Genomic DNA, 13663 nt, shown 5'->3' with positions numbered 1-13663 from the left:
GAGTGAACAGCTCTGTGATATCTGGACCTGTGAGTTTTTGTGTTGCTATCTTACTACTAACCTTTTAAGAAAGTTGTAGAACTGAAAATATACGCTCTCTATACATATGTGTGTGTATGTGTCTATAATTCAGAAAGTCCTTTACCTTTCATAGTGTGAATGTAAAATGTTTTCCTAATGCTATAATAATTTAGATTATAAAGTCTCTTAAAAGGAACTCTGTTCTGATTGGATTATAGAGATGAATAAGATTCTATAAATCAAATATTCCTAAAATTTCCTGAAAAATAAGGAAACCGAACTCCGAATATATTAAGTATGCTAAACATAAAAGCTACTACAAGGGGCAAAGCACAGTAGGTGGGGTGAGGGAAATCCTGGAGGCTGAGAGGGTGTCCCTGTGGGGATGAAGGGTAGCAGCAGGGACTGGAAATTCACACAAGTGGGATAATCAGATAAGTAAATATCCTAACAATGATGGAAGTCAAATTTCTCATTGTCAAAGAAATTACTGAAAAGAAAACTACAAGAAACCATGTGGTGTCAGATTCAAATTGAAAGTATCAGTTTGTATTCATGGTTGAATATGTAGATATAAACAATTCTGTGCATATCCTACTTATCTATAGATATAAAGAGACACTCATTCTCTAGCTCTGGCCCTGAGGAGGGCTGGGAGTCATCACTTCCAGTGTCGCTGTGCAATGAGCACATCTAACTTCCAGATTTTGGCTTCTAAATACCATTCTCCACTAACGGGACGCAAGGCTCCTTGGAGAAATAGAAGATTCCAGTGCTGGAGCAGGGAAAGTACAAGATGAGCCTGAAACATCCTGTGCCAGAAAGAAGAGAAGTGCTTAAAGAATAAGAGGAGCATGTCAACACAACACAAAAACCAACCTGAAGGAGTTCCCACTAGCAAAATCTTGGACAGTTTGAGCAGCAAAATAAATAATGAGGTAACAGATGAAAGCCCATTGAAAAAAACAGGAATAAAGGAGTTCATGCTAATCTAAAGAAACAAATGATATAAATAAATAAACAAATATTTTAGTGAGGTATAAGATGTTTATATCATCTCAAAGTTACTTCTTACCTGATAGATACTAATTGCAAAGGGAAAAAGAATAACTTTGCAGTAGAGAAACCTGGTAGATGATACCTCAATGAAGTGATTACAGTTAATATAACCAGTAATGAGACTAGTCAAAATTATGTGCCACCTGAGAGGATTCAATGAGAACACACCATCACTTCTGTGATCTTCTTACCAAAGTCGTGTAACCTGAATCAAACTGTAAAGGAACATCAGACTAATCCAAATTAATAATGGGTCTGTAACCTTCAAAAGTGACATGACCATGAAAAACAAGGGCAGAAGGAGGAACTGTTCCTTATTGGAGGAGACTAAAGGGCCATGACAGCTAAAAGCAAAGTGTCATTCAGAATTGGGTCCTTTTACTATGAAGACATTATTGAAACAATTGGCAAAAGTTGAATAGAGTGTGAAGACCAGATGGGAGTGATGTATCAATGTTCATTTCCTCATTTTTATGTCGTATTGTGGTTATGGAGGAGAATCTATCCATTTGTAGGAAATCCACTTGGAAATATTCAAGGATGATGAGGGTATCATATCAGCAACCTACTCTCAAGTGGCGCAGGAAAAGTTCTTTGTATTCCAGTTCCAATTTCTGAAAGTTTGATATTGTTTGAAACTAACAGAAAAAAGAAAAAAATTTTTTTACACAATAAAAAGGTGGGAACATTTTAATGATTCTTTTTTTTTTAAAGATTTTATTTATTAGAGAGACAGCGAGAGAGGGAACACAAGCAGGGGGAGTGGGACAGGGAGAAGCAGGCTCCCCACGGAGCAGGGAGCCCGATGCGGGGCTCGATCCCAGGACCCTGGGACCATGACCTGAGCCGAAGGCAGACGCTTAACGACTGAGCCACCCAGGCTCCCCCATTTTAATGATTCTTGATACAAATTGCTAAGTTGCTTTCCAGAAGGGTTGTACCTCGTCTTATAACTATGCCATTCCATTTTTTCCTATTAAATTTTTGTCAGGTAAGCCAGGCACTAGCGGCATTCAAAGACCTTATTTTCAGTCCTACCTGTCACACTTTATAACAGAAGTGCTGATTTTCGTGAACTCACTTATTATCTCCATGTGGGAGTAATCACTCATTGTATCATTAGCTGATAATGACTAGATGAGTTGATTGAGCTGTAAATGACTATGGTTAGAGATTGCAGCTCTAGCTGATTAGATAAATATGCCACATATTTCATTTTGATCATATCAATTTCACTATCATTTGACTGAAATGTCTTCCTTCAACCTAAAGTTCTCATTAAGGCATGGTAATTTCTCTGAAATATGACTGTATGCATGACTTCTATCAGCCAAAACCAATAGTTACAAAAAAGGAAGGTTATTTTACATTTTAGCAACTGTCTAGCTATATGATTTTATGCAACTCCTGAAATCTGGAGATCCTTGTTAGAAAGTGAATAATATCTTTATTGTGCTCAGAGTAGTATACATGTGTGGTAGGGCAGAGAGACGAGGGCTTATTTAATTGTATCTTGTCTAGTTTAAGAATTTTGGTGAAGAGATTTGGGGGTTTCTTCCCCAGTAAGTCCTAAATAATGGCTCTCCTTGGCACCTCGTGTCAGGCGTCATTTAGACTTTGTAGCCAAGTGCTTCACAAAGTGTAAAGTGCACATGAAACTTGTTAATATGTAGATGGGCATAGTAGGTCTGTGGTGGGACCAGAAAGTCTGCATTTCTAATAAGATCCCAGGAGATACCAATGCTGCAGTGCACAAACCACACCCCAGTGAAAGCAGGGGCCTGGCAGACAGCTTACTTGGGCTGTTTTGTCAAGAATGGACCTCAGAGGTTGTGTGTGAGGAGAGACTTGGCACTCAGGCAGATCTGCTTCCCTCTGGAGGCCTGGCTCATCTACCTGCTCTAGAGCAGCTTTTCTCTAGCTGCCAGCTGGGTAGACCATGACAGATGACCACAGTGAGCAATTTTATTGGGCCAAGATTGTGTACTTCAGAAAACAGACAACAATTTGACTGTTGTTGTCCACATGGTGCTACGGTCTTTATTGGAATGTGGCCCAGATCTCTTTTTTTTCCTCCTGAAATTCCTTGGACAACCCTGGGGAAAACAAGTCCTTGCCATCCCTTAGAAAGGAAGGAAAAAGGGAAAATGAGCTCTCATGAGCTGCCTTGGATTCCTGCAGGTAAATAGGAATCTTGTCTGGTCTGGTGAGTCACCCACTGACCAGAGGTCTAAGTTTAAGTTCATTCAGTCATCTTCTCTATGTTGAGATAAGGGAAGAGGGCCCTGTACAATTTGTTGAGTCTTAGTGAGCCTTTTCCATGAATAGTGTGAATTCAGAATTTTTAGGGATGAAGTTTGCTCTGTGGTAAACGGACATGTTAACATTTCAAAGGTATGATAAGTCAGCACTTTATACTTCAAGTAGTCTCTTAACCTCGGGAAACTAGGTAATACCATCCCCATTATATTGAGCTGGAAATTGAGGCTCTACGATGTTAATTAACTTACCCCAGGTCACATGTCTAATAAAAGCGATGGAGGTGGGATTTGAATTCACCTGTATGACTTCAAAGCTCAATGGCCTTCTAGAATGTGAGGCTTCTCTAAGAATATTTGTGTAAAATAAGTATTCTAGTTTAAATCAGAGGGAAATTGGGTGATATGCTGGGGGTTTGTTGCTAAACCAAGAGTATGCAACTATTAATTGATGAAGAAAGAATTCCAACCCAGGTCTAATCAACTGCACAGGCTTTGCATGACACCCACTTCCTCTAATGATCCAAGAATCATGCTGCTAACAGCAGCAGTAACATGATTATCACATTATATTGTATAAACTTTAAAGTTCTCAGAGTTGTTATTTGGTTCCCCAATATTCCCGAGAGGTGAGTAGGGCAAACTTTCCTTGCAGTTCACAAGTTAGGAAACCAGCCTTATGAAAGTTAAACTCAAGGGCTCACAACCAGGATGTGGTAGCCCTGAAATCTAGGTCTTGGGCAGCAAATTTCATAAGTCCACAGCCTTCCCTGTCATCAAAAGACCTCAGCATGTTTCTGGAGCGTTTTTAAGTGGATATATCCCCACCTGTGCACAGGGATTTATTTTCATTTTAAAGCAGTTATTTAGAGGCTAGTCAAGGCTACGATCTGCTTTTAGACTCCTAAAATAGCAGTAGCTGTTTTAATAGGAATTTATGGACTACCTACAATGCAAAATGCAATACAATACAGCAAAAATGAAAATGATACAGACCCTGCCTTCAAGGTGCTTACAATCTAGTAGGTGTGCATAGACACAGGCATAACTGACTTTAATAAGATGAAAAACTCACTTGAGTGTATATGTAAAGAAGTAAATACAAAGTGGGGTGAGAATATAAGTAAGGAATATAAACACCCCTTCTGGAAAGAGGAGACCTTTGCAGGTGAATTTTCCATAAAGGACAAGTACCCATTATTTTGGTCCACAGCAATTCAGTTCTTCATTTCTCCTTTCTGTGCCCAAAAGCCCAAATAAACCAGTCAGAAATCCTTTGGAATTGTATCCTTGATAAGCAATTACTGTTACCTCTACTCAGAGTAATCTCCAATAGTTCTGTTGGACCACTCCACTCTAACTGTATTAAAAAAAAAACAAAAAACCTCTCCCCAACACATGCTGAATTCTCATCCTGTTCCAAGCCTATGCATGTACTTTTCCCTCTGGAACACTGTTCCCTTCAAGTCTTTACCCTTCAACTCTTATTCTTCAGGTCTCAGCTTAGCTTTGTACACACTGGGAAACTTGTAATTTTCTAAGTCTGGAGTAAAACATGCAGCAGTCTGTAGAGGTTAGCCTGTGCTACAATAACAAACATCCCCCGAAATCACAGTGACTTAAAAAAAAAATAAATTATTTCTGATGCACACTGTATGCCCATTGCAGGTTAACTGGGGGCTCCACTCCAGATCATCCTCCCTTGGAGTTGGAACCTGGTGGAGCCCCTAGCATCTGGAGTACTGCCAGTCATCATGAAGGAAAAAGGCTTCTTACCTAGGTGTGGCTTGTGTTACTTCCACTCATATTTCATGAGCCAAATTAAGTCATGCCTAAATTTAAAGAAGTGAAGAAATGCAATCCTAGCATGTGTCAGAGGACTCAGGATCTCAGTGAATATCACTAATAGCCAGAACAGAGCTCTTCCTACTTATTCCCAGAATCCCAGTACTAACCACAATTGCAGTACTTACTACAGGACACTGCAATTAGCGAATTAAAGTCGATATCCCCTCACTAGACTCCAAGCTTCTTAAGGACAGGCACTCAACCTGATTTTTGTATCCATTACCCACCATAGTGTATGGCACATACATAGAATCAGTGCAAAAGCTTTAATGGAGAAGACAATGTCCTCTTTCTTTAAAAATGCACGTCTGTATCTTTAAATTTAGGATTTCAAAACAATTACAATTCAAAATGCTATTTATGTCTTATGTTCCTTAGGAAAGATACATATAGCCTTGAGCTACCATTCTGGCTTTGCTTTTGAATGCAAATATTTTAACAAGTATAACACACAGAAGCTTGAACTATCAATTATTCCTAGCAGCGTAGGTAAATTATCTTGTTTATCCCAGAGATCCTAAATTAGACTAAATTAGATCCTAAATTAGAAGAAAAAAACTCTACCTTTAAAAATACATCTCTGAGTTTATATTTGTCCTCAACTAGTCTTGAATCAGAAGTTAGAGCTGCTTAATATTTAAGAAAGAAAAGTAATATTTATTTAATTTTCTTAGTTATGAGTGGATTTTGACAAATAAACAAAAGTAAATGCAAAAGATAAATGATCCATCATTAGTTTCTGTTTACGGTTAGATATTAATTTTCCTATATCCTTCAGGGCTTTAAAAGAGATCTATTGAATTTCTACCCCAAACAAATTGGTTTAGGAAATAACCCACCAATTTGTTGTTGAAGTCAACCAAAGTGGTAAAATCTTTAACATCTGGCTACTAACGAGCAGCTTGAAAAAATTGAATGGTGTGTTCCCAGAAAGCTGGTGTGCGTGTAAACATAAGCATAAGGTACTTTTGGAGAAAACACAGTGTATAAGTTTGTGATAAAAACTGCAGTCCACTGAAATGTCACATTTCCTTAGCTACAAATCTGCTTGCAGAGGAATCATATCATTCCTTAACTGCAAGGATTGGATTTAGCAATTATTAGATTTAGCATGAAAATGATGCTTACCAATTGTAGCGTCTTTCATTCTGAAAGCTTTCTATCAGATTAGCCCTAAGGAAAAATCTATCGGGGTTTTTATGTGTGTGTGGTATGTTTATGTCATTATAACGCTTTTATTTTGATCATCATACTTTTATGAGGTAGAGGAAGCTCAGATACTCTTTGCCCCACATAACGTGGCTGTTTTCCCACTGCAATTCCTCCCTCTGCAAGTTTCCTTGTTCTCAGTTCCATTTCCAGTCGTCACATTTTACTAGGGAAATTTTCATGAATCCTCTCAGCAACTGGCATTGAGTCCGCTCTCCTCTGATTTGAGCAAGGAAATCCATCTTCTCCAAGGCCTTCTATCTATGGAACTTTTTCCTTTTCCTGATGACAGAAAACCTGGATAACCTATGCAATATATCTAGATGTCTATTTAAGAGAAATAGGAGTTTCAGTACACAGATGTTTATTTTTCAGGTTGTATCACCTTGTTTTTTATGTTAAAAACAACTATGGGACTTCCTTGATGATATTAAAAAGTAACCAAATTGGACATTACTCTTTAAGACCCCTGAAGTATGATATAGATGATGTTAGCTCTCCCTGAAAATCTATGGTGTGATGGGAACTAGGTGAAATAGCGAAATAGATACTGATCTTACTATTCCTTTCTCAGTATTCAGTCTTTTAACAAATATTTGCTGAGCACCTATTATATGCCAGGCCCTAGGCTTCTAGGTAGTATTAAAAGGGTGAGCAAAAGCTGAGCCTAGCTATAATAGGAAAGATATGCTTTAACCAAATAATCATGTTAGGGAATGCAGAGTGGCAAACTGAGATGAGCACCTTTGTGGGGTGGTAACCATTCTTTGAAAGTGGGTAATACCATTCCTTGATTGGATCATTTGTTCTTTGGTTGTTGAGTTTGATAAGTTCTAAAGATTTTGGATACTAGCCCTTTATCTGATATGTTATTTGCAAATATCTTCTCCCATTCTGTCAGTTGTCTTTTGGTTTTGTTGACTGTTTCTTTTGCTGTGCAAAAGCTTTTTATCTTGATGAAGTCCCAATAGTTCCTTTTTGCCCTTGCTTCCCTTGCCTTTGGCGATGTTTCTAGGAAGAAGTGGCTGCGGCTGAGGTCGAAGAGGTTGCTGCCTGTGTTCTCCTTTAGGATTTTGATGGACTCCTGTCTCACATTTAGGTCTTTCACCCATTTTGAGTCCATTTTTGTGTGTGGTGTAAGGAAATGGTCCAGTTTCATTCTTCTGCATGTGGCTGTCCAATTTTCTCAACACAATTTGTTGAACAGACTTTTTTCCATTGGACATTCTTTCCTGCTTTGTCGAAGATTAGTTGACCATAGAGTTGAAGGTCCATTTCTGGGCTCTCTATTCTGTTCCATTGATCTGTGTCCTGGCGTTGGGTATTAAAGAGGGCACGTACTGAATGGAGCACTGAGTGTTATACGCAAACAATGAATCATGGAACACTACATCAAAAACTAATGATGTAATGTATGGTGATTAACATAACATAATAAAAAAAAAAAAAGAAAGTGGGTAATACCAAAGGAATTTGACTTCGGAGGGAGAGAGGAGGGGGTCAGGGGAGCCTAGCCCAAGATAACCCTTGATCTGGTATCTGATTGATGAAAAGATACAGGTGGGGACCTGGGAGCAAGAGACAATGAAATTAACTGAAATACATAGGACAAGTTTAGGTTGGGGACAGGGCTGAAGATGTAAGATGAGGCTAGAGGGGTAGCAGGGCTCAAACCACACAGGACCCTGTTAAAACATGCTAAGGATTTTGATCTGCATCACAAGGGCAAGAGAGAGGCAGTGCCCTGTTTTTAAACAAGCAAAGAGCAGATTCAGGTTCTGAAAAAAAATTACTCTAATTTCATTGTGGAGATGAAGCAGAAGCCAGAGTGTTTAGGGAGAATGGTGGTGGCTTAGGTTTAATGTAGCAGCAGTGGCAGAGATGGAAAGTGGGCACATTTGAGAGAGATTTTGATAAAACTGAGAAGACTTGATGATGGGTGGCTATAGCGGAGAGGAAAAGAAAAAGGTCCAGGACAAGTCTGAGGTCTCTGGCTTAAACAGCATTTCGGATGCTGGCACCATTCACCTCATTAGGAAACCTGAGAGGACCCGGTTTGAGTCTGGGAGCAGGACATGCTGAATTTAAGGTGCCTTTGAGATGGCAATAAAGATGTCGTCCAGTAGGCCTGGAGCTCTCATGAGAGGTCATGGCTGCAGATTTAAATTTGCAAGTCCCTGGCAGTTACCACAATGGAGGTGTATGGCGTGAGGTCAGGGGAAAGGACAGAAGAACTAGGAGAGACCAGGAGGAGCTTGTCTGTGTGCTGATGGGGTAGAGGCAGATAAGCCTGCACGGGAGACTTGAAATGGGGTGGCCAGAAGCTAGGAGGAAAACCAAGGAAGAATCTCAGCATTGGGGGGGGGAGGGGAAGTGTTTTAAGAAGAAGAGAATGATCAATAGCATAGTTTCCTCTTAGGGATCAAGAGAATTGAGACTGAAACTAGCACGTTGGATTTCACAGCAGAACAAGTGATGGCAGAGGTTTGAGTATGTTTAAATGTCAATGAGAAGCAGCTGACTGGGAGGAAAGGGCCACACACACAAGGGAGAAGAGGTGACTCTCATTCTGACTCTCTCCCACATCATCCCCATGGCCTAACTGCTTCGGGTTATTCTGCACAGTGTTAGACCATTTAGGGCATCTCCCTGAACTGCACTGTGTATTGACTGGGACTGGGGATTGACATTGCTGCCCCGTGCAGGATTGTTGGGAAGATTAAAATAAGCTAACAGGTGAACAGAAGCTCTAACCTATAAAATCAAATTAAGAAGTCACCAATGATTATTTCCCCCCTCCATCTCCGGTTCAGCCAAAGTTTATCTTTTCTACGGCCTCTTCCTTCAGGTCCCTGCCAGATAATTAGACTCCCCACCCCCCCACCCCCATTTTCTTATCTGTGTCTGATAATGACTTGCTGTGCTACCACTCCAAAATGCCAACTGTGGGGCCTCCTTCTAACCTAAGTGATAACACGTAGAAAGAGGGGCTCAAAATCCCATTGCATGCAGCATGATGACCAGCAAGCAGAGAGCTTTGTGAACTAGGAGCTTTTCCTATAGCATACCTAAAATCATAGCCAGTAGGCAACTGCCTTTGCGACCCACTCAACACTGATGATTAAATACTAGAATGTCACTTCCCCCCTCTCCCCGCCAAATCTAGTCACCCAACCTTGTGAGGATTTCAGAGGGTTTTGTTTTTTAACCAAAGGAGTCATTTAGAAAAATAAGGCAAGAATGCCATCTTGGGGTTTCCGCGGACAGCACAGGATACCTAAGCAGCAGATGGGGGGGAAGTGTGTTCCTAGAGGTGGTTCAGTGTCATTACAGCAACGTACTTAGATCCTTAAGGGCTTTTTCTGGTTGACTGAATTTAACTGTTGGAACCCTATGATTAAACAATGTACAATTTTAAAGTCAGACTAATTCATGACCTTTGTGTTTGGGGCTTCCCCTGTTTGGCTTCTAGCTGGACCACGCTCAGCTTTTGCCTACCTGTCGGCAGGCTTACCTAATTATGGTCTGCTTAACAGGATGACTTGGAGTTTGGGGGCATCATTTGATAGCTTTCATTCTCACCCATCTTTTCTCCTTATCTCAGGATATATTACAAGGAAGTGGTGACAGAATTTCTCAGGCTTTTGTTTATTTTATTTTGGGAGGCAGAGGGCTTATGGCTTATAGAACTAGCTCCTAAGCATCAATACGTGTGACTATAAAGTATTAAGATTCCTTGGTGGAGATGAACTTTATTCTTTCATAGACACCTTTATAGTCTTTTATTTGCATGATATTGCCCTCATAGTTTTATTTTAAAGATAGTGGAATCATGGAACACTACATCAAAAACTAATGATGTAATGTATGGTGATTAACATAACATAATAATTTAAAAAAAAAGATAGTGGAGAAGGCAATATACTTTAGTTGGCATCCTCCATTAATCTTTCTACATCTCACCCTGATTTACTCAAGAGAAGTAAATGCAGTCAAAGTTGCAAAGAATCCACTAGCAAATAATTCGGAACCCAATTTTGTATGTTTCCTTTCTTCACAAGTTCTTCCTGTTTAAAGGGAAATCTTACTTTGAATAAGGTTGACTATGGAATTCTAGGCATAAGAGACACAATACAGGGTGACAAAGAGCTTTGCAAGATGTAAACACTTGTTTTCATTGTGCCTTCTGTCATAGTCACTCATAATGACTATCTCCCCCCAACTTCAGTAGGGTTTTAAAAATTCCTTAGAATAAGGATGCATGCAATTACCTATCTGGCATGGGGCTAGAGATCAGTAGACATTTGTGGAATCCAGAAGTGTGCATCAGAAAGGTATGACTTACTCTTTGCTTTTCCTTTGCCTTTAGGTTTCAGCATGTACTTTTCCGATCTCCCCACAAGTTTGGAAGTGGGTTTTGTGACTGAGCCTGTGAGACATGGCGGTGAGGATGCAAAAGAGGAAGTTGAGCATCAATCAAGGCAAGTGCTGATTGCTTGTTCCTTTATCTTTCCTACTACAAAGAACAGTATGATAGTTATTTAAAAACAAAGGAAGAAAGAGAAATTATGAGGGTTTTTTTAAAACCAAATGTGGAAGGGACAAAGGATATTGAGAAAGTGAGGGGGTAAGAAACTTCTGATGCATGTTCAAAGTCTCCCTGTGAGTCCCCAGCAGTGGGGTGGGACTGGATGTTGAGTTTGGGCTCGGTGTGAGCTGTGACCTTGGGTAAGTAACTTAAACTTTGTAAGCCTCCGATTCCCTATCTGTAAAATAGGATTATTAACAGTAGCTTCTTCATGAGTTTATGATCAGGGTTAAATGAGCTAGTGAATGTGAAGTGCCTGGCAAAGGACCATTGCTCTACAAAAGTAGCAGCTCCTGCTAGTAAATTCCAAAGTCCAAAAGGCTTGTCACCCCAGTTAGTTCTGTGGGGCTCCTGTCCTTGGGCACCAACCACTATAAGCCCATACTCCCTTGGAAGGAGTGAGCCCGCTTCTGAAGAAGTATGTATGTTACTCCTGGTTGGGGAAAGAATGACCAGATGTAAATATGGTTGTTGAGATACACAGTTGACCCTTGAACAACATGGGGGTTAGGGGTACTGACCTCCTGTGCAATTGAAAGTATATATAGTTTTGACTCCCCCCAAAACTGAATACTAATAGCCTACTGTTGACCGGAAGCCTTACTGGTAACATAAACAGTCAATTAGCACATATTTTGTATGTTATAGGTACTATACATTGTATTCTTACAACAAATTAAACTTTAAAAAGTTATTAGGAAAATCATAAGAGAAAATCCACCTATAGTACTGTACTCTTTATAAAAAAAATCCACGTGTAAATGAACCCACATGGTTCAAACCCGTGTTGTTCAAGGGTCAACTGTACTAAAATCTCTATTCAGCAAGAACTGCTAGGTTGACTTGCAAAATTCAACATCAGATAAATGACATGAGCAAGGGTTAGAACTCTTTAGAGCAATAGGGAATGCAGGTTAAAGCAGCTTCAAGAGTCTGCTAATTATGAGAATAAAATGAGAAAGAATTGGCAAAGGGACTGGTTACTGATAGGAATGTGCCCAGGCAGAGACAAAGTCCCAGGAGAAAGAAATCAGTTCAAGGAGCGTACTAGGAGAGAGAGAGAGAGAGAAAAGGACAGGGCTCGTTGCATATGATATCATCACAACCCACTGTGATGTGCAACAGAGAGAACCTCCCTTCCTGGCAGTCAGGGGAGCTGAGAAACTCACTTAACCGATTCACAAGGGAAGAAAAAAGAGATATTAGAAGCCTGAACATTCAGTCTTTGGAAAAGAAACCCCTGAACCTATGGGTGATGGGAATAGAAATTGAACCTCAGGGCTCATGTCATAAAATGTTCTCTTGTAGACCTGTTTTAGAGTAATAGTGATTCCAATTTTTCTTCCTTGAAAATATGTTTCAAGTACATAAAGGTTGATCTCACTCACTTAACCTTCATTAAAAAACATCCAAAGTCATTTATTAATTTTTAGAAAGTAAAAAAATTATTTTAGTGCCTAAATAGGCACTCTGATACATTGTGGATGATGCTACAAGGCCAATGGAGGGCAGTATGTCAATGTATCTCAAAACTACAAATGCCGGGCACCTGGGTGGCTCAGTCGGTTAAGCGTCTGCCTTCGGCTCAGGTCGTGATCCTGGGGTCCTGGGATTGAGTCCTGGGATCGAGCCCCACGTCGGGCTTCCTGCTCAATGGGGAATCTGCTTCTTTCTCTGCCCCTCACCCTGTTTGTGCTCTCTCTCTCTCTCAAATGGATAAATAAAATCTTAAAAAAAAAAAAAAACTACACATGCACGTGACTTGTGATGCAGCATTTCCTCTTCTCGAAAATTCTATAGATATACTTGCCCACTTATGTGACACTCGTATAAAATTGCTTATTGCAGTGTACATATGATGGAATTCTATACAACTATAAAATGAATGATGAATTTATTTATATGCTGGGATGAAAAGATCTCAAAGATATGTTAAGAGAAAGAAGCAAGATACATGAAACATACAGAGTATGCTATCATGTAAAAATACTATTAAAACAGAAGAAAAATACATGTGTGTGTATTGGCTTGAGTATGCATAAAAGTCCTCTGGAAGAATAAATAAACTAGTAATTGGTTACATCGTGAGGAGACTGTGAGCTGCAGGGCAAGAGAGGAAAGCTTGAATTGTGTGAATATGTTACATATCAAAAAATCAAATTACAAAAAGTTATATTTTATGAGAAACTTAATAACACTACATTTGATCCAAACAAAAACTTCCAAACCAACAAATTAGTATCAAATATTGGGGGCACCTGGGTGGCTCAATCGGTTAAGCATCTGACACTTGATCTCATCTCATCTCAGGTCTGGATCTCAGGATCGTGAGTTCAGACCCTGCGTTGGGCTCCACACTGGGCATGGAGCCTACTTAAAAACAAAACAAAGCAAAACAAAAACCCACATACTGAAAATACCCCTCAAGAAAGTATATAAAGAAAGAATTTAAAACAACTCACAAACCTCACATCAGACCCTCTGAGCTGAAAAGCACTCTAGAAAACTTAATTCTCAATTTCTTAAATCAAATTCCCCACCAAATAAATACAGGCTTCAACCGGTTGGTTTGCGTCTCTGTGGCTCAGGGTCCCTGATGATGAACCATAAGCGGCAATGCTAGTTTGTCATGTAAAATTTCACCCGAGATGATCCGATAGAAGTACCTGTGAAGGACTTT

Source organism: Phoca vitulina, unplaced genomic scaffold, assembly GCF_004348235.1.
Source record: "Phoca vitulina isolate PV1807 unplaced genomic scaffold, GSC_HSeal_1.0 scaffold20, whole genome shotgun sequence".
Lineage (NCBI taxonomy): Eukaryota > Metazoa > Chordata > Mammalia > Carnivora > Phocidae > Phoca > Phoca vitulina.
The sequence above is the reverse complement of the archived record's forward strand: the minus strand, read 5'-3'. Positions refer to the sequence as shown.